The sequence below is a fragment of the Gallus gallus genome, chromosome 9 (genome assembly GCF_016699485.2).
Source record: "Gallus gallus isolate bGalGal1 chromosome 9, bGalGal1.mat.broiler.GRCg7b, whole genome shotgun sequence".
NCBI classification, from domain to species: Eukaryota; Metazoa; Chordata; class Aves; order Galliformes; family Phasianidae; genus Gallus; species Gallus gallus.
In genome coordinates this window covers 23,169,326-23,187,295 of record NC_052540.1, presented here as the reverse complement: position 1 = coordinate 23,187,295, position 17,970 = coordinate 23,169,326, and positions in this window count along the sequence as shown.

The following is a 17,970-nucleotide window of genomic DNA, read 5'->3' as shown; positions in this document are numbered from 1 at the left end:
TGCTCCTGTCCAAAGGCTGCCAGGGGAGGTTAAAGCATCGCTGCGTGCCTCGAGAGCTGTGAGACCTTACAGATGCATTTTAAAAGGTGCCTTAATTATTGCTAAATGATTATGGCTTTATGCAGTCGGTGTTACGTGAAGTTAAATGTGAGCCCTCTGATCCAAAGGAAGTTTCTGGCACAGAGTTGAGAGTTGGGACCTTTGAGGAAACCCATCTCAGGGCGGCACTGCAGGCCCGTGGTCTCCTTCCCCTTTCTCAGTGTTACTCACCGTTGGTATCTGCCAACGCCATCCCTCCTACCAGCAAAACCCGCCGGGTCAGAGGTTCTCTGCCAGCCCTCAGTTTGCCCCAGTACAGCCTAAAGCCCCCTGGCACCTTGGCTCTGTCCAGCTTTACAGTCCCTTTACGCTGAGGTCAGAGGGTGGGACGCGCAGCACACAGCTGGCAGTCAGTGCTGCTGCTGTCTCATCTGCTCCACCACGGCATCATTTGTGTCTTTGCAGAGCAAACGGCCGCTGAGTTTTGGTGCTCCGGGTGAGACACGGACCGTGCAGCCACCTCTCAGGCACCTCTGTCTGCGTTATGCTTTTGCTACTCCGTCCAAATTAGTGAAGAATCAGAAAAAAAGTACCTCTCCAACCTCACACAGACCTCCTTCTGCAGAAGCATTGCTGCTCATCTGCCTGAAGAAGGATTACTGGTGGTTGTATTTGTTACAGTTGCTAAACTTCCACCAACATATTTATCCAAGGAACATCTATGCTACACACCAAAAGTCACAAAGTAACGCTCCGGACAGGTTCCCACTGACTACAGGCATCTTGCCATCAATGTTCAGTCCTCTGTGTGAGTTCATGAATAGATCTGCCTGTGCCTCCAGAACGGCAGCACAGCTCGGCTGAGCACTGCTTTATGTCCTCTGCTGTCATTTTTAGGTGCCACCTCGATGGCCAGGAGGAACATGAGAGCGCGCTGCCCCATCCTCCAGGTGCTGCTTCTCTGACTGGTAAGGAAAGGGTTGCAGGGTTGCCGTTAACATCCTGCTAAAGCTTAATTCCACCCTGAAGGGCAATGCTGAATTCCTTTCATGAGCTGTTTTGTTCTTCTGGATTACTGAGGTCAGGACTTCTGGAGCAGCGCGTTCTGATGCTGTGTAAACAGGATGTAGAGACACGTAGAAATGATTGACACGTCTCCGTAGTTTGTGGTAGAAGAGGGACTGAGGTTTCTTCTGAGAGCCTCACCCCAAAACACATACTTGAAAAACTGCATTAAAAGTGAATGCATGTATGTAAAATACACACCGTACCGTGTCGAAGCTTTAAGAAAAGGGTATTCACTTATGGACACACTATGTGCACTGCAATCAGAGCCCGGCTCTTACTCTACTTCTGAGAAATGCAGGATTAGATTACAACAGCCCACAAAGTTCTCCTTCCATAGGGTTGCTGAAGTACATGTGGAATAGTTTCCATTATATTGTGGCTGTGATTTAACGGGGCTGCCTTGCAAAAAGCACAATGGTTCTACAAACCCATGCTGCTCTTTCTGTTTTGCTGGCAAATCCATTTCTTTAGATGGAATTCATTACTGGGGAGAATCAAGGGAGCTTTTTGTTAACTGAGACTCTATTTTGGCAAGGAATTGTGGTTGAGTGTAAACACAGTAGCGCTGGGGAGAGGAACAAAGAAAGTGCTTTGGAGATGGGCTTTCAAAGTAAGTTACACAAACCAAACTTAGAATGCAATTCCATTTGTATTTTTTTTCTCCCAGTTCATTTCCTACTATACATGACATGACTTAATTTGCACGAGGAAGGAGGAAGGGCAGTGTCCTACAGCTCCGGTTTGTGTGGGTTTTCTCCTCCTTGAAGAACGGGTGACACACAGCAGTCAGATCACGTCCATCGGTGCGATGTGTGCTCTGTCCCTGTGCCCCGTGCTCCCCGCCATGCCCGCGAGGAGCAGTGCTTTGCAGTGCTGGGGATGCAGACTGGTGCAGCAGTGGGAGGCACAGCTGAGCCCGCAGGGCCCGGCGTTGGGTGACTCTGCAGGGCGTGCAGACATCTGCGGCAGAGCGGGGCGTGAGCCATCTCTCCTGAGCAGTAGTTCAATGCGTTAGTGTAGAATCACTGCTCCGAATTCTGGTTCTGAGACCTTTTTCAAGGGAAGATACCATTCGAGCCGAGTAGAAGGCCCTGGAACCAAACACTACTCAGGTTATTACGTGTCAGCATTACTGACAGCTCCGCATCCGTGGGGAAAGCCAGTCCTATGACGTCCAACATGCACAGACTTCAAACACAGACACGAACCCACCCTCCAACAGACCGCATCGCCTGATGCTCTTATTTTGCTTCTCAGTTTTTCTTCTTACTTTTTTACTCTCGTTATCATCTTTGTCAGAGTGAATGAGCCAATCCAGTACGACTCAGGCTTTGGGGAACAATGCTGCAAAAAGGAAATGATGTATGGAATGAATGAGTTTTCCCTTCACTGAGGACCACTGCTCCACGTGTCTCAGTTCCCATCCCACAACACTCCCACTCTGCCTCACTCCTCTCCGCTCTCTGCCATCCCATCTCTCCATGTTGTGCAGATCTCCTTAAGGGCCATTTGCAAAATGTTTTCACATTCTGCCTTTTTTTTTTTTCCACAGCTTGTTGCTGGCCAAATTCTTCCAGTATCTTCTGTGCCAATTCACTGTGTGGTTCCAGATCACGTGTCTTGTTGTTCAGAACTGGACTGTCTTACCGTTTACTTAAGTATGGAAGTAATCCCAAGCAAAACAAAATAAATGGTAAAGCAGCATGCCAGCTGCTTTAGGAATATGTTGTTCTAAACTCATGTTGGAAAAGGAAAGCCCACAGAGAGGTTTGATGTCCAAATCTATCCAAGAATTGAGCTTGCTGTGGAGCAATGGCTTCCCAGGGCACAAGGCTGCCCACTGCCTCATTCTTCTGCAGCAGTCAGGCGGGAGGAATGGGAACCTGCCCAGAGCATCAGCTGACACATGGCCGGCAATGGGCTGAGCCGCCGCTCCGCTCCCAGAGCCCTCTGCTTGCACCAGAAATGATTTCCCCTGAAAAGGTTATGGCTTCTGCTCTAATTTACGTGTGGAAAGGCCCGAAGATGTGATGTGAAGCAATCACATCTGCCAGAGCTTTTGAAGGCTGAAACAACAACACTTTGATAAGAGAACAGCCGGTCTGCATCTGCAGCAGTATGAAGTGCTGTGCCTGAGTGAGTCCGTGCCGGACCCGCGCCGGGGGAGCAGCTGTACACAAACAGCCCCATTTGTAAGGAAACCACCGCTGGGCCACCGTCCCATGACAGGGCTGTAAGCACGAGGTTATGCAATGCTTTCTGTAAGGTGCTTTTAGTTCCTCAGCTTACCTCAGCCTACCCTTGCATGCTCCAGACTGGATCTCCAGTATCAGCATCTCTTATGCAGTGGAGCGCACCGACTGCACTGTAAATGCAGATCTCTGCTCCTGAGGCCGAGTGCTGAAGAAACAGAGTAAGCCGTGCTTGAAAGGTCGTGAAGAACATTTGGGTGGAATGTTTGGTGAATTCAGGTTCTTAGGCATGAAGGGAAAGTTCAGCTCACAGGGTACATACTCTCCACAAGGATTTAGGTAGTCCTACCATATTTTCCAAAGCAAATACTGCAGATTTGAGACGTGACCACAATACCTCTAGGATCAGAACCGCAGAGAACGCCGGCATCTGCAGGAAGCTCGTGCTTTAACCAGTTTCTTTAAGTGAGCTTTAAAGCTTTTTCTCTAGACTGAAATAGAGGTTGCAAGCAGAGCAGCTAACAGAAGCATCACAAGGCTCTGGTAAGGGCTGGCTCAGGGCGTTGTTGGACAGCCTTGAAACCAATCTCAGGCTCTGAGAGCACCGCGGTGTGAATCTGCAAAATAGCACACTGAGGTACAGTTCTTCTGCGGCTTAGGGCCGTGGTCAGGCACTTCAGTTTTGTTGTGATGGACTGGACAGGCTTTCAGCAAAGCATCCATTGATTCTGCAAACACAGTCAGTGTTTTTAAATTGCTCGTGTATTTGCACAGATAACACAGGAACTGTAAGTCACGTCTGCTTTGTACAGTGTTGAGCTCTGTGTAGCCTGCAAGAACCCAGGCAACGTGACCGAGGAGTTTATGTATCAAGGATTGGGTTTTTCTCATTCACGTGAGTAAACACATTCAGGTATGCAGTCCGAATGCTGAATGCTGCTAATGCTTAAATAAATACTTCTATTAACGTGGAGAGAGCCAGCAGTGGGTCATGGGAAAACAGATCCCGCTCCCATTTCCCAGGAGCAAAATCCTGTGACAATAATCCTGTCGCAGTTCACTTTCAGTCCTATTTAAGTTAATGGTCTTGTTAACTCTCAGAATCTCGGGGCTGACTTCACAGTGCACCTCGGGTTGACTGGTCCCCCTTCCACTCCTGCTCCTTCTCCATGGCATAACGGCACTGATATCTCAGTGGCTCAAGGGGATGCTACCAGATCTGGCTGCTTTAATTCCCATTTCTATTCCAGCAGTGCTGGCTGTAAAATGGCCAGAAAATTAAAACTTAATCAATGTAAAACATTATACTCACATTACTTTCTCCACACAACTGCAGCAGAAGGGCCATTCTGTGCCAGTCAGGCTGCCCTGCCCCGGGGTGCTAACAGGCTGCAGCTGGGTGCTTGCAAACCAACGAACCAACAGGCTGCAGCTGGGTGCAGCCATGGCCACCATTTTAGCAGCAGCTACGCAGGATGTGCCCTTCTCTGATCATGGATATGGCTGCTGGGGCTCTGAGTGATGGCAGCTGAGCAGTGTCCTTGGAACCTACAGCGTGAGAAGCAGTGTAAGAATCATATGGTTCTGTTCTTTGGTTTGTTTTCTTTGTTACATAAATAACCTTGGGTTTTTTTTTTTTTTTTTGATGATAAAACCAAAAAGCAAAAACTTATGAGCACACGTGGCATGTACTTAAGAATTAAGACAAAACTGCTAATCAGGGCTTAACAGTCCTCAGAGTGTTTCATTCTGATCTCGAATTGATCAGAACTAAAGTCATTCAGTCAGTGCAGGTAACAGCGCAGGCAGTGCAAACAGGTTCCTAGAGAGGTGTGCAGGTTTGCACTGCGGGGAGGGCTGTGTGCTCAGAGAGCTGGAGATGTGGCTGAAGCCCACTGTCCTGTTTGCACAGCGCTGCTCCATGCGAGCAGGGGGGAGCAGGCAGCGACAAGCAGCACGGTGTGCTGGACCCGGGGAGGAAGGGCTCTGGGGATCAGAGCATCTTCCAGGGAGGGAAGGTTCTCCAGCTCCCAAAAGGTGAATTTTGAAACCTTCAGGGCTTCTGTAAAAGGTTGTTGTTCCTCTCGGGATAAGGCACTATTTGTTATTTTTTGGATTTTTTTTTTCTCTCTCTGTTATGTAAAGAGGGGTGGCCATATTTGGAGTTAAGTTTGTTTTTTTTTCAATGTAAGAGAGTTGTAATTGAATTTCAGTAGTGAGGAATAACTCTTAAATTCAAACACACTTCAGGTGGTTCAGATGTGACTTAATGAGTTACGTGATCTCCCCTGTGGCAGGGTGGGGAGTGCTGCCTGGAGCTCACAGCTCTGTGCCTCAACCCTGAGCTTCAGAGTGACTTTGGCCCAGGCAGGTCGCAGCAGAGCAGCACTCTGTGCCTGTGATCTGCTTGGCACAAACAGGGGCTTTCTTCTTTCTTGCTGTGTACCCCTCTGCCGGTTGAGTGCATCACACGTGAAGTCAAGAGGTGATGAATTTTTCTGGTCAGGATGGGCTGTCACTGATGTCTGGGCAGCCGCAGGAACCCCAGCTGTGGCTTTTGGACTCCCACCATCTCAGCTGACACAGAGCCTAATCAATCAGCCACGGTGCTGGAGGGCACATCAAAAGCTGCTGCTTGGTGCCTCCACTACAGGCACATGGAATTGAGTGACCGTGCTGAGAAAGGGCTCTCTCCTGTGTGAGAATCCGTAGCACCTTTCTCTTTCCCATGCACGGTTATTAGAGATGGACATGGAAAAGAGAGACCATCTATCAGTTTTCTTTTAAACAGGAGAAGCTTGTTTAGAACTCCCCATGCCTTAAGAAAATCTGGTATCCTCATTACTGGAATGTATCCTCAGACTGTGTGATTAAATGTGACCTATGATGGGATCTTCAGCCTCCTTTTAGACCACCTTGAGAGCAGAGATGTTAACCTGCAAATACATTCAAGCAGAAGATGAACTGAAATGCAGGTACTGCTGCTAAAGAAGTGATTCTGCAGGTGTGGACTGGATGCTAATCTCAAATATCAGCTGGGAGTGGTTTTCAACTATTCTAATTTAAAAAGCAATATTGGCACCAGGTTCTGAAGGGCCTGTATGTATGTATGTGATGCACTCTGCTGTGAGGATACCCGATCGGTTTACATGCATGTGATGAGACAGGATTTCTTTCCTTTCCAATTTATTTATTAATTTTTATTAAAGGCATTGGAGTGATAGGAATATTTAACTTTTAACTTCATAAAGCACTTGTGATGTTTTGGCTGCTTGCTCTGGGAAGGAGGATTTCAGCACGAACAACTCACCAGGCTGAGCATAAAGTCAGCTGCGTTGGTGCTCTCCTGTCTGCAATTGAGGAGAGAAAAACAGTGATGCTGAGGGTATGCAGGAGCTTTTGTGCCACAAAACCCACATTGTAGGTGCCTTTAAGTAAGGGATTTAACTTCCCTTGTTCTGTTTTGCCATTCATGTCTTACAATTAGGCTTGTATTTCCTTACTGTGCTTTACCAGCAGCTTTGCCATGATTACCAATCGTTTGATTTGTCTATAGAGTGCCAAGAAGTGCTTTATAGTTTGCAGGCAGTGTGACCGAGCTTTGGATTTGGAGAAGTTCACCTGTTCTCCCTCAAGCATGCCATCTAAGCATGCAGCTCTGTCTCAGCTCTGTTTGTTTGAATGTGAGCTATGTGGTTCAGAACGGGTTTGCAGACTGAGGAATCCCGTGAGCTCGGAGGGCCATCCCTACCCCTCTGTAGTCCCTGCAGGCTCCTGGAGCACGGTGACTTTCTGTTGCCAAAGCTCTGTTCTCCGTGGCACACACATCTCCCGTGTCTTTTGGCTCCCCGAGGCCAGGGCGTTTGCAGAAAGAACTCATCAAATGTGTCTGAGGAGTGCGGGGCTCTGCAGCTCCATGGGAGCACTGCATGCCGGGCACGACACGATTCGATCCTGCCTTTTCAGAGACGAGCCTTCCCACTCCAGTCCTTTGCCTGAATCGATCCCTACCCCGCAGCCCTGCCGGGACAGTCAGCTGTGTCTGCTTTCTCCTGCGGACCTGAAGGTGCGCTTTGGGTCGGAGCTGAAAGCTCCCAACTTACTCTGCCACGCGTGGCGCTTTGGAAGCCTCACCTGTAAATGTGGTCACTGAACTGAGAGTGCTTCACCACCAGGAGGCATTCGGCGCCTACCGGGCAGCAGCCGCTCGTTCCTGGAGAGTGCAAAGTAATTAATCAGCTTTATTTACAGCAGTATTTATTTAATTTGTCGTAATGTCGCACCTCATGGCGGTGTAAGAGTGGCACTGCAGACTGACTTATAAAACGTGGTCACGGTTCCTGAAACGCAAAAGTATCACCAATATATTACGTATACACAAGATCAAATGGGTTAACATTTAACGTTAAGTATTGGGAATTGGAATGGCAGAGTTGCTTAATAGCTGATACTGTGTTTAACAGTGTGACACTTGCTAGGAATGGTTAGCTGCTGTCTGAAGCAAGATGGCTGGGCTGGCTGTCCTCCTTCTGTCTTTGAAATGGGCTAAAACAAAGCACCCACTCCCCCCCAGCAGTGGGTAACTCTCAGCTGAAAGCAATGAGACCTGCTTGTTTCAAAGGTGCATGCAGATGAGCATTTCTGTACTATGTGTTATTTCATGGTTAAAAGTAAATCAAAACTTCACAAGTGGGGTGATTTGAGGTCATGCGTGCTGTGTTTTCAGTCCTCAGCTCTGACCTCTCTTCTGCAGAGCTGGTAGATTCTGCTCTCTGTTTGCCAGCATTTCTAATTAGCCAGAGAACTCATTATTTTCAGATGTTAGCAGGAAGAATCAGATGACTTCCTGAGCACACAAACCTCCCAGGACTACTTTCGGATAAGCACAGGCTGAGACCCTTTCTTGGTTGAGGCCCCGTATTGTTCTGTGCTCCATTCAAGCAAACTGTTTTGGGACTTAGAAGTGAAGGTGGCCAGCAGCAGGGTGTCAGGTGTCGGGTAAATGGAGCTCTTACTCAGATCCCTGTCAGACAGACCAACACCAGGCAGTTGGGGGGTGGGGGGTCTGTGTTGAAATAGGAGGGGGGAAGAGGGCTGTTCTACAGGAAGAAACCTGAGATGGGACCACTGGAGTATTCTTGTTTACTGTAAAAGTAAGAATGCCTTTAATTTGCACTCATTATTTTACTCACTGAATTTGTGTGCTGTATTGCATCAAATAGACCCACACAGGAAAATATACTTTTTAACCTGCATTATGAAGCTTTTCTGCTGTAGCTGTACCAGCAGATGGTTGGTGAGTGTAGGCTCTGGGGCCAATATGTTAAACAAAATGCTGGTGTTGGACTTATAGAGAGCTCACCTCGCTGAGCTGATTGAAACATTCACACATTTGGTGTGAGATTGTGAAACTTTCAGCCTGAAGTGATCGATTCGTGTTGAATGAATGGCATCTGAGTTTCATTTGGGAAGGAAAAGTGGTGGCAATGAAACTGATATGGATTAAAGTGGAAAACGAAGTTGTCATTTTCTCCTCTATCTGAGTTCAGAGCCCGCACAGTAACATTTGTTACTCGGTTTTAATTTTGCTGCCAGGTTCATAAGGCTGTAGCTTAACAGTGATCTCCGCTTGTCCCCTGTGCTGCTTCCATTCTGTGACCCCACCTCCATAAGGTTGTCCTGGCAGAAGGCTGTGTAAGTGCACTGAGGTCCTGCAATAGCTGCCTTCTATGACCCGCTGTGAACTTTGCTTTGAATGTTGCAGACCAACATATAACAATAATAGAAGTTATGTTGTTGTTTATTAGATTTTAGAAGTTTGTGTTCTGCTTTAAAATGGATCATCCCAGAGAGAAAAACCAAGGCTCCTTCCAAAGATTGCTATGCAAACATCTAAGTAGGGGGCTTCTCAAGGCTGTGTTCTGTACTTGGATTGTAGCACTGAGTAATACTGTGCAGCTTTTTGTCTTCCAAGAGTTGCTTGTCTTGTGCCTAATCCAGTACAGAGAGATGTGCAAACTGGTCACATAAACTAGATGGGATTCTGTAATTAAAAATGACTTTTTGGGCTGTATTGGTACAGATGTCTGAGGTGTGCTTAAGTGTAGAAAGGAGGCCAGTGCAACACTGGGCTGCAATGTGAGACTTTGGGGACAGCTGCTGATGGAGTCACTGCTGTAATTCCCAGTCCATTCAGTACAAGTAGCAGTCAAATGCCTTTACTACATACCACACCAGTGCTTTATTGCCTAAGAGGGAAGGTGGGACTTTGAAGGTGATTATATGACTAAAGGCATTTTGCTTCGAGACTCATTTCATCCTTGAGCTGTGAATTTATGGGGAAGTACATAGATGTTGTTTTTGGGGCACAGAAATCCATCACAAATTGCTTTTACCCAAATAACATTCGTTCAAGTTCCTGAATTGAAGGTCTGATCTGATACATCCAAAGAAGTTCATGGACTTTAATTTGTAATCATATATCTACCTGTGGAAGACCATTTCTTGGCGTTATTTTAAACAGTGCTTCCTCTGAAACACACTTAATGGGGTAAAGCCCAACTCCAGAATGTTCTTCTGGCTGGATGTGTTTCCTATGCATGCTGGCTCCCCCAGGGTTAATGTCTGTGGGTGTTCATTGGGGCAGCAGAGGAGGATGTGCTGTTGGTACTCAGGCTGCCCTGGTTGTCCGGCTGATCCTTTGCTTAATGCAGAAAGGAACGATCTGGGGAGCCCTTCAGGGGTGTGATGGAACAGAAGATTTCTGTATTTCGTGTATTTAGGGCAGAGCAGGCTGGTGGAGGATGGGGTTTTCGTACTGTTTCCTAAGTGACTGTGATTATGTTTCATTTGTGTTGGAAACACACGGTATATTTCCGACTTAGCCGTGCGTTTCTGTTGGTTTGTGTCAGAACCATCAGTCGGTTCATCTGACCTTTCCATTACTGAATGCAAAATGATCTCCAAGGATGAACGTTGCAAACTATTCCAAAGCGATTTCCTTCCATTAAAAGCTGCTTATAGAATATCACTGCTGTGCTAAAATTGAAGGCTCGTTAACGTGCAGATCAGAGCACAGGACGTCTCATGTGCCCGCTGCCCCATCCGTCCCCCCGCCGCACAGCGCCTCCTGCTGCCCCCGTCCTGCTGGGGGGGGGGAAGGGGCAGTGACGGCCCTGCGCTGGGCGCGTGCGGAGCAGTGGGTGCGCAGCTGTGGGCAGCGCTGTGCTGCGGCACGGCCGGGGCAGGCAGAGATCTGCTGGGAGGAGTTGGGCTCTGCGTCTCAGCACCCCCTGCGCTCAGCCCGGCACAATCTGCTGTTATTTATTAGTTCTCTATTGGAGATGTGGAACAGAGAGCATTTGGAAGCAGCTTGGCAGCCACTGAAGTGCTTTTCTATTTGTTCTTTGGCTGCCATTCAGAAATCAAATGGTGATGCATGAGGAGTCCAAAGCTCTGTCTTATTGAGTCTTTAAGTAAATGTAGTTCAAAAAAACAAAAGAAAAGCTTCATTATCACGCTAAAAAGAAACAATGACTGTAGAAAGCTGGCTGTACGTCACATTGCATGTGAATCTGAACAGCATAACTTTTTTTTTTTGCTGAAAAAATTAACACGTCTGTCATTTGGAGTGTAGCTAAACATTATTTACTAAGCTGAAACTCCAGCTAAGTAATGTAGCACGTCTTCACTCACAGTACAGCCTGTAAACCAGCAGCTGGCTGGGCAGATACTGTCTTTCAGGCTTTGTTTCTGTCATGCACATGAGAGCACTGCAGCGCTGTGCCCGGCTCGCTGGCAGGGGGTGGGCACAGCCCTGGGAACCAGCAGGGCTGGGAATGGGGGGGGGGGGGGGGGGAAGGATGGGGGGCCGGGAGCCTCCATCCTACCTGCATTTTTCAGTGGGGTGTAGAAGCTCTTCTGACATGAGGAGGAGTTGCTGAATTTTGGATTGAAAAGCTCTGAAGATGGCAGAGGGTAAAGGAAGAAGCAGACAAACTCATGCTTTCAGGAATGGGAGTTGGAAGAAGAACAATTAATGAAGTGCAACAGCAGTTTGCTCAGCTGCTGATTCCGCTTTCCCAGAAATGCTGAAGTGGATGTTCCCCAGCTCAGCTCCCCACGGCTGTGTCAGGGCTGCTCTGCCCGAGGCCGGGTGCGTTCCAAGGTCCTCCTGCAGGCTGGGATATCAGTTAACATGTACATGTTGCAATGGGTCTGCTGTGGCAAAATCCCCTCTGCAGGAAGGCTCCCTGCTGGAGGCTCTGTTCCTCACTATGCAGCTTGGTGGGAACCTTGGTCTGCTGTGGGCTGTGTTGTGAATTGTGAGCATCCTGCAGGGCCACCTTCTGGTACTGCCTGCCAACGTGGGGCAGGAGTTACAGAGCCATAAGCTTCCTCTTCAGACCTGGTACAATACATTGGCACTGCAGGATTAACCTTTTACTGAGGTCAGGACACCGACAATAGCTCTTCTTGGATGATTGGAACAAGGAACTGTAAATAGTTGGGCCAATAATGATTTAAATCTATTTTTTGAGTCAAACTTCACTGGACAGTGAGTGCTGGCTGACAGCTTTCTACTAAAAGCTAGTAACTCTCCATTAAAAGCTAGTAAATACGTTCATTTTCCACAACAGTAAGCTGTGATTTTTTTTTTTTATATGAAGAGAATTGTTGACTCAAGTGGAAAGGAATGTGCCCTTAATTCTTTCAGCAGTTCCTACCCACATACCCAACAGCTCTGCTCGGAAATCTGAGCACCATTTCTCCTATTTCTACAACAACATTTGCCTCCAGTTTTCGTGCTTTCCAGCAGTTTTCATGATACAAAGGAAAAATGTCTTTTTTTCCCCTCCCCCCAGTGCTGTCCTAGTGCTGATGATACTTGGATAATGTAATTGAACAAATTATTTCCAAAGCAAGCTTGGCTCTCGGTAACATGATATATACAGCATGGTCTTGTACAGAGATTATCAACTGGAAGCTCGTTGCAGTAAACTGGTCTTCATCAAAAGGCCCATATGATGCTCCTTTGTTGTGCTGAACCATTCCCTGTCAAACCAACGTTAATTTATGAAATGGAGCATTTACCCCTGGCTGAAGTTTAAACACTTCCCAGTGTATTTGTAAAGTCTTGTTTCTGTTCAAAGCACTTGAAAAAAAAAATCTGCATATTCCAGCTTCTAGTAAATATTACATGTAGCCACAGAAGGCTTTCATCTTAACGTGAGAGTGCTTTACACGGTTTGTTATTTTTTTAACTGAGCAGAGGTCCGGGTTGCTCATTAGAAACAGCAAGTATGTAGGCTTGAAGGAGCTTTGTTCTTCTTTCTGCGCTTTGCCTGCTGTGTGACCCAGGACAGTGTATGTGCAGCACCCTTGGGGCAGTTCTTACCTTTTCTTCCTCAAGCAGAGGCCGAGTCCCTTAGTGCTGCTGTGGAAAGCATCAGTTACTCCTTTAATGCTGAAAGTTGAGAACAGGTGGAATAACCAGACTGCACCCTGCCAGAACCATCAGCTGTCCTGCATTTGAACTGTCATCTTTCACTGCCACAAAAGCCCTGGCTGGCTGGAATGGGAAGCATCTCCATGTCCCTCTGGCCCAGCAGTGTCCCACTGGGTGCCTATGCATGTTAAGATCTCCCTCCCCCCCCCCCCCCCCCCCCCCCAAGGCTGAGCAGCCCCCGCTCTCAGCCTCTGCTCATGGCAGCGATGCTCCTCCGGGCACTGCATCTCAACGGCCCCTTGCTGGGCTCTCCGCAGAGTGCCCCCATCCCTTATACGGTGGGGGCACAGCACCCCAAGGGTGGCCTCACCACAGTACTGAGCAGAGGGACAGGATCACCTTGAGCTGCTGGCAGCGCTTTTAATGCAGCCTGAGATGCCATCAGCCTTCTTTGTGGCAAGGGCAAAACTCCTTCCTTTTCTCAAAAATACTTTTTCAGACTTTTTTTTTTCTCCAAAAGAAATCGTCAGTAACTTTGGGCAGCTTTTAAAAGGGTCTCAGTGTGCTTCTGAATGCTGCAAAATAAAACTTGGTGGAAAATAATCCACTTTCCGACATCAAGATTAGGCAAGACCAGAGTCACGGTCTGGAAGTACTTAGATGTAAATTCACATGTTTTTGGCTTTTAGCATGCTTTATCTGCTGTGTATTTAGCAGATAACCTCTGGCTTTGTTCTGTTTTTAATTGTAATGTGAAGTCCAAAGTGATTTCATGAAAACAATATTAGACAGCTGTGTGAGAGAAATTGTGCACGTTGCAGTGAACCAGAGACTTCTGTGCCATGCTCATCCAGTGTGAGCATTGAGGATTTAAAAAAAAAAACAACATTAATTTGGTTCCTGTGTTGGCTCCAGAGCGGTGTCAAACCTCTGACTTCACACAGAGCAGCAGCGTTGAGGGCTGTGGTTTGGGTGTCAGCATGGAAGGCGCAGCTGCTGTGTGCCATGGGCCGCCTGGTGGGGCTGCTGGGCACCACCTCGCTCCTGGGGGGGTTCATCCTGCAGAAATGAGTCATTCCAAGAACACAGGTGAGCTTCCCCTTGGAGCAGCAGTGTTGAGACAGCAGCCATTCCCTTCTAAGCCTCCTTCTGCTCTCGTGTGGCCATGCTCATTTGTGGCAGCCTGATGTTTTGGTATCCAGTCAGATGCCAGGGAAATACTGCAATTTTGGTGCTGCTTTTTAAGGAGGAAAATACCTCCTGGGGAATGCAAGTTGAACAGCAACAACAGCAGCAGTCGTCCCCAGGGCTGAGTGGTTCTCTGCGTCACTGAGTTATGTGTAACTGTTATTTGTAATAGAGCTGGGATGGTGGTGGCAGTTTTTAATGGAAAGCTGAGGAGAATGAATGCTCAGAGGAGTTGATAATCAGTTACATGTATGGAAATATTGGGCAGGGAGCTGAGTGGCTGGGGAGCAGCAGGAGGAAAGGGTTTGGGCAGAGACCACGGCAGCATGGAGCACTCTTTGTGTCCATGATTGCATGGATGTAAACTACATGCAGCCACAAATGATTCTGGAGCTCATGGTGGAGTTTTGCTTACTATGGTAGTCTGAAAGCTCACAGGATTACCTTGCCTGGTGGTTTCAAATTGCAGTGACTTACAAAGGGTTCTGTTCCATCACGGGGCACCCTGCTGTAAATCTACCTGCCTTTCCTTGTAGTGTGATCCTGCATGGCAGACAAGATTCCTGCCTGGTCTTGGGCAGGAGGACTCTACTGCTCAGAGCAGCACTGTTTGTTATCAAAGCTTTTGCTTTGTGGATTACTTGGATTCTGTGGCAAATGTTTCTGAAACTGGAGCAGTCTTTTCCTGAACTCTTTGCTGAACAACGGTTAGAAATTTGCTTTGTTTGAAACAAATCTTTGGAGCTGAGCACAATTAATTGCTCAGTGTAACACGAAGCATTTTTACTCACAGATTGAAAGCTGTGCAGAACTGCACCAGTCAGTGCTTTGGCTCTGTTCTGCACCGAGCTCTGCAAAGCTCAGTTTGCCTTGGAGGCAGGCAGGGGAATACCATCGTCCCTTTGTGGGTTGCTCTGACCTAAGAGATGGGCTCTGCTTGTTCTCACCCACCTCTGCTACAGAAAGAACAAGAAACATCTGGCAGAGAGGTCAGACAGATCAGATCTTTTAAATGCAGATGCTTTGGAAAGTAGTGTAAAAAAAATAATACGGAGCTTAGTTTTCTGTGTTACTGAAACGTATTGCGTCTCCCCTCAGCCCCTGCTCTGTGATCCGTTCTTTATGGATGGCCTTTGCTAATGCTGGCTTTTCCCTTTCCCCCGTAATTTTTGTTAAAGTTTTCTAAAGCAGAGTAAGAGTGCCTCACTGCCTCCTCCACTGTTCCTGCAGGGTTTCCCCTTGGAAGTGTGTACTGAAAATGCCTGTTGGTTGTTTGTGGGCTGGGTTGCATTTCTATCATCAGGGTAAGGCACCGAATTCTGATCCGGTGATGACAGTAGGTGAACTCCCACCAGTTTCCAAGTATTCCAAATTGGCCTCCAGGGCTGTAATTCTGCACATCCCAGCATCTCATGAGCACATCTGGCTCTCTGTCTGCCAGCACTCAATTTTGTTCTTCAAGATGAGATGTTTATGTAAGTGCTCTCCATGCTGAGTGAGTGAAAATATCTGGACATACACGAGGGCGTACTCAAATGTGACTGTATCTGGGAGATGCTGTCAGCCGTGGTCAGCTGGAGGAGCCTTGCAATGCCTCCTGCCCTTGGCACGGCCAGCTCTGCTCTCCTGGCTCCCCAGGTGGGCTGTGTCAGCTCCCATAGCTGCCTTCTTTCATGCTGAGGTCTCTGTATCTTTCCTATCTCTGGGGAAGGGCTCAGTGCCATTGAACTTGGTGCCATGGGTGAATCCAGAATAGGATCTAGATATTCTTTGTCATGGCATTTAAGTTTACGGTGAGTAGAAATGCTCTACCTGTGTTATTTAACATGAGCAAATGACTTTTGTAGCAGGAGGAAAGGCACCTGAATTGTGGTGGAAGGTGTCTGTAACAGGCAGTGTGAAGCTGCTGGGACACAGCGCTGCCCTGGGGGCCCTGCGGTGTGGGTGCTGGGCAGCATTCTGTGTTGCAGCCAGTTGTACAGTTTTACCCTCTCTGTCAGAAGGGCAGTGGGAGACCTCCTTGGGCTCCTAACAGGAACGACTCCTGGTTTTTCGAGCTTAACAATTCCTGGACTGCAGGGTGGATCTGACTTGGTCATGCAAAACGTTGTTGGTTTCTTTCCCAATTAAACTCTGCCTTCTTGCTATTAGATTTGTGACACCCGGCCAACACTTCAGGACTGTGGGATATGGGACAGTTTACTCAAAAAAGTGGTTTATAAGGTAGAATCAGATTCTACTTCCAAAGGTGTATTAGCCAACGCTTAGTGCTGCTGGGGCAGGGAAGCACAGCTCACACACAGCGAACATCCAGTCCTTCTGGGTGTTCGTGCAGTTCTGTGTTACTTTTGTATTCACAAATGTTACGAGCTGCAATTTTGTATTAAGCCTGAAACACTGCACAAAAGCAATAGTCGGCAGGGATTCAGAATGCCGAACTTCCCACCATTTTACACTTCCAAAGCTTGGGCTGTAGCACTCACAAGTTTGGCTCTTCTCATTTGGGCATCCCTCTCTGCTCCCCCCACACGCAGTGCTCAGCTCAGCCTCAATCCCGCTGCCTTCACCATCGTTCCCGTGCTCTGTCGCACACGTGGCAGTCAGTGCTCGCACGTCACATGCAGGTGCTGCTGTGTAAATCACATCGTCTGATACTGCGTTGGAACTTGTTCTGCACGCAGATCAACACGTCCGTGTCATGGCCATGTGCTGAGCTCAGGACTCCTGAATGCACTGAGCTCTGAAAGCAGCTCAGGTGGTCTGGGTGGTGGTCTGAGGAGCGGAGCGATGCAGTGAGAATGACCAGCACGTACCAGAACTCCTGCAGCTGTTCAGGCCGGTGTGCCTCGGGATTCAGCTGTTTTAATCAAAGCTCACCTGGCATGGAGCTGTGCTGTTGGACAAAGCAGCAGTTGTACCTAAGAAATGGCACTCTTTTCTTTGTGAACCAGATCCCGATTTCATCATCAGCCCTGTGACACTCGGAGTGTTTGGTTGTGTATGCGCAGTACTTTCCTGTCCCTCACATTTTCCAGCGTGTTGGTGAATGTTTATTGGGTGGCTGAGGACCAACCCCCTCCCAGGTGCTTTCAGAATGACTGTTGGTGTCTTGTGTAGAACAGCTCTCCAGATGAATGCAGGAAAAGTGCACTACGTGTGTCCCCAGAGCTAATGATGCTCAGCACAACGGCTGAATGCCCCCAGTCGGTGCTGACAGAAGCAGCACTTTGTGCCAGACTGAGTGCTGGGAGAGCAGAGCAACTAAATAGCGTCCCCCCTCTTTCATAGCTCCTGCGGCTTGGACCAGCCTCCTTTCCTTGTCGCTTTAGTGGATTTGGCCGCGTGGATAAATTCCCATTCTTGCTGCTTCTTTCTTTGTGCCATCAGTCAGCTCTGACAGAGCTCTGTGTGAGGAAACATGGAGCGTTTTTATGAAATCTGACAGCTTCCACATTTCTGCACTGGAGTCGTTATGGCAGCACACACCTTAGAAGCTACTGTGCACATTTGCTATTTCTGGAAAGCTTGGCTATTAATGTCAAACTGATTTCATAACACTTTATACCATGAAATATGCTGCGTCTGTCTTAAATAAGTACCAGCTCTATTTCTCGTTACGCTTTCTGACATGAATATCTGAGCTCAAGGAAACCCTTACCCACTGAAATGGTGTTTCCTTTGTTGAATGCACATTGTTCAACCTTGCTGAGCCCTCGTGTGCATCGACTTCCTGAATGCACTGAAAGCTCCTGGCGTGTGGGCTCAGCTTTAGCAGGTAGGATGGTTTTGATCTTCATAGGAAGGTGTCTCTTCTGGAAATAAACAGTTGTGGGGCTGTGTGGTTTGGCCTGTGAGGGCCCTTTCCCTTCTCTTTGGGAGCTGTACTTCTGCTTACTTCTGTGGGTTTTTGTTTGGGTTGGATTATTGTTCTCTTCTTTTTTTAATCTGGGGAGGGGGAAGTGGAAGAAATAACACTTTTAAGCTGCAAATGTCACAGAGCTCTGCCAAACTTCAAAGAAGTTAATTTAGAATGTG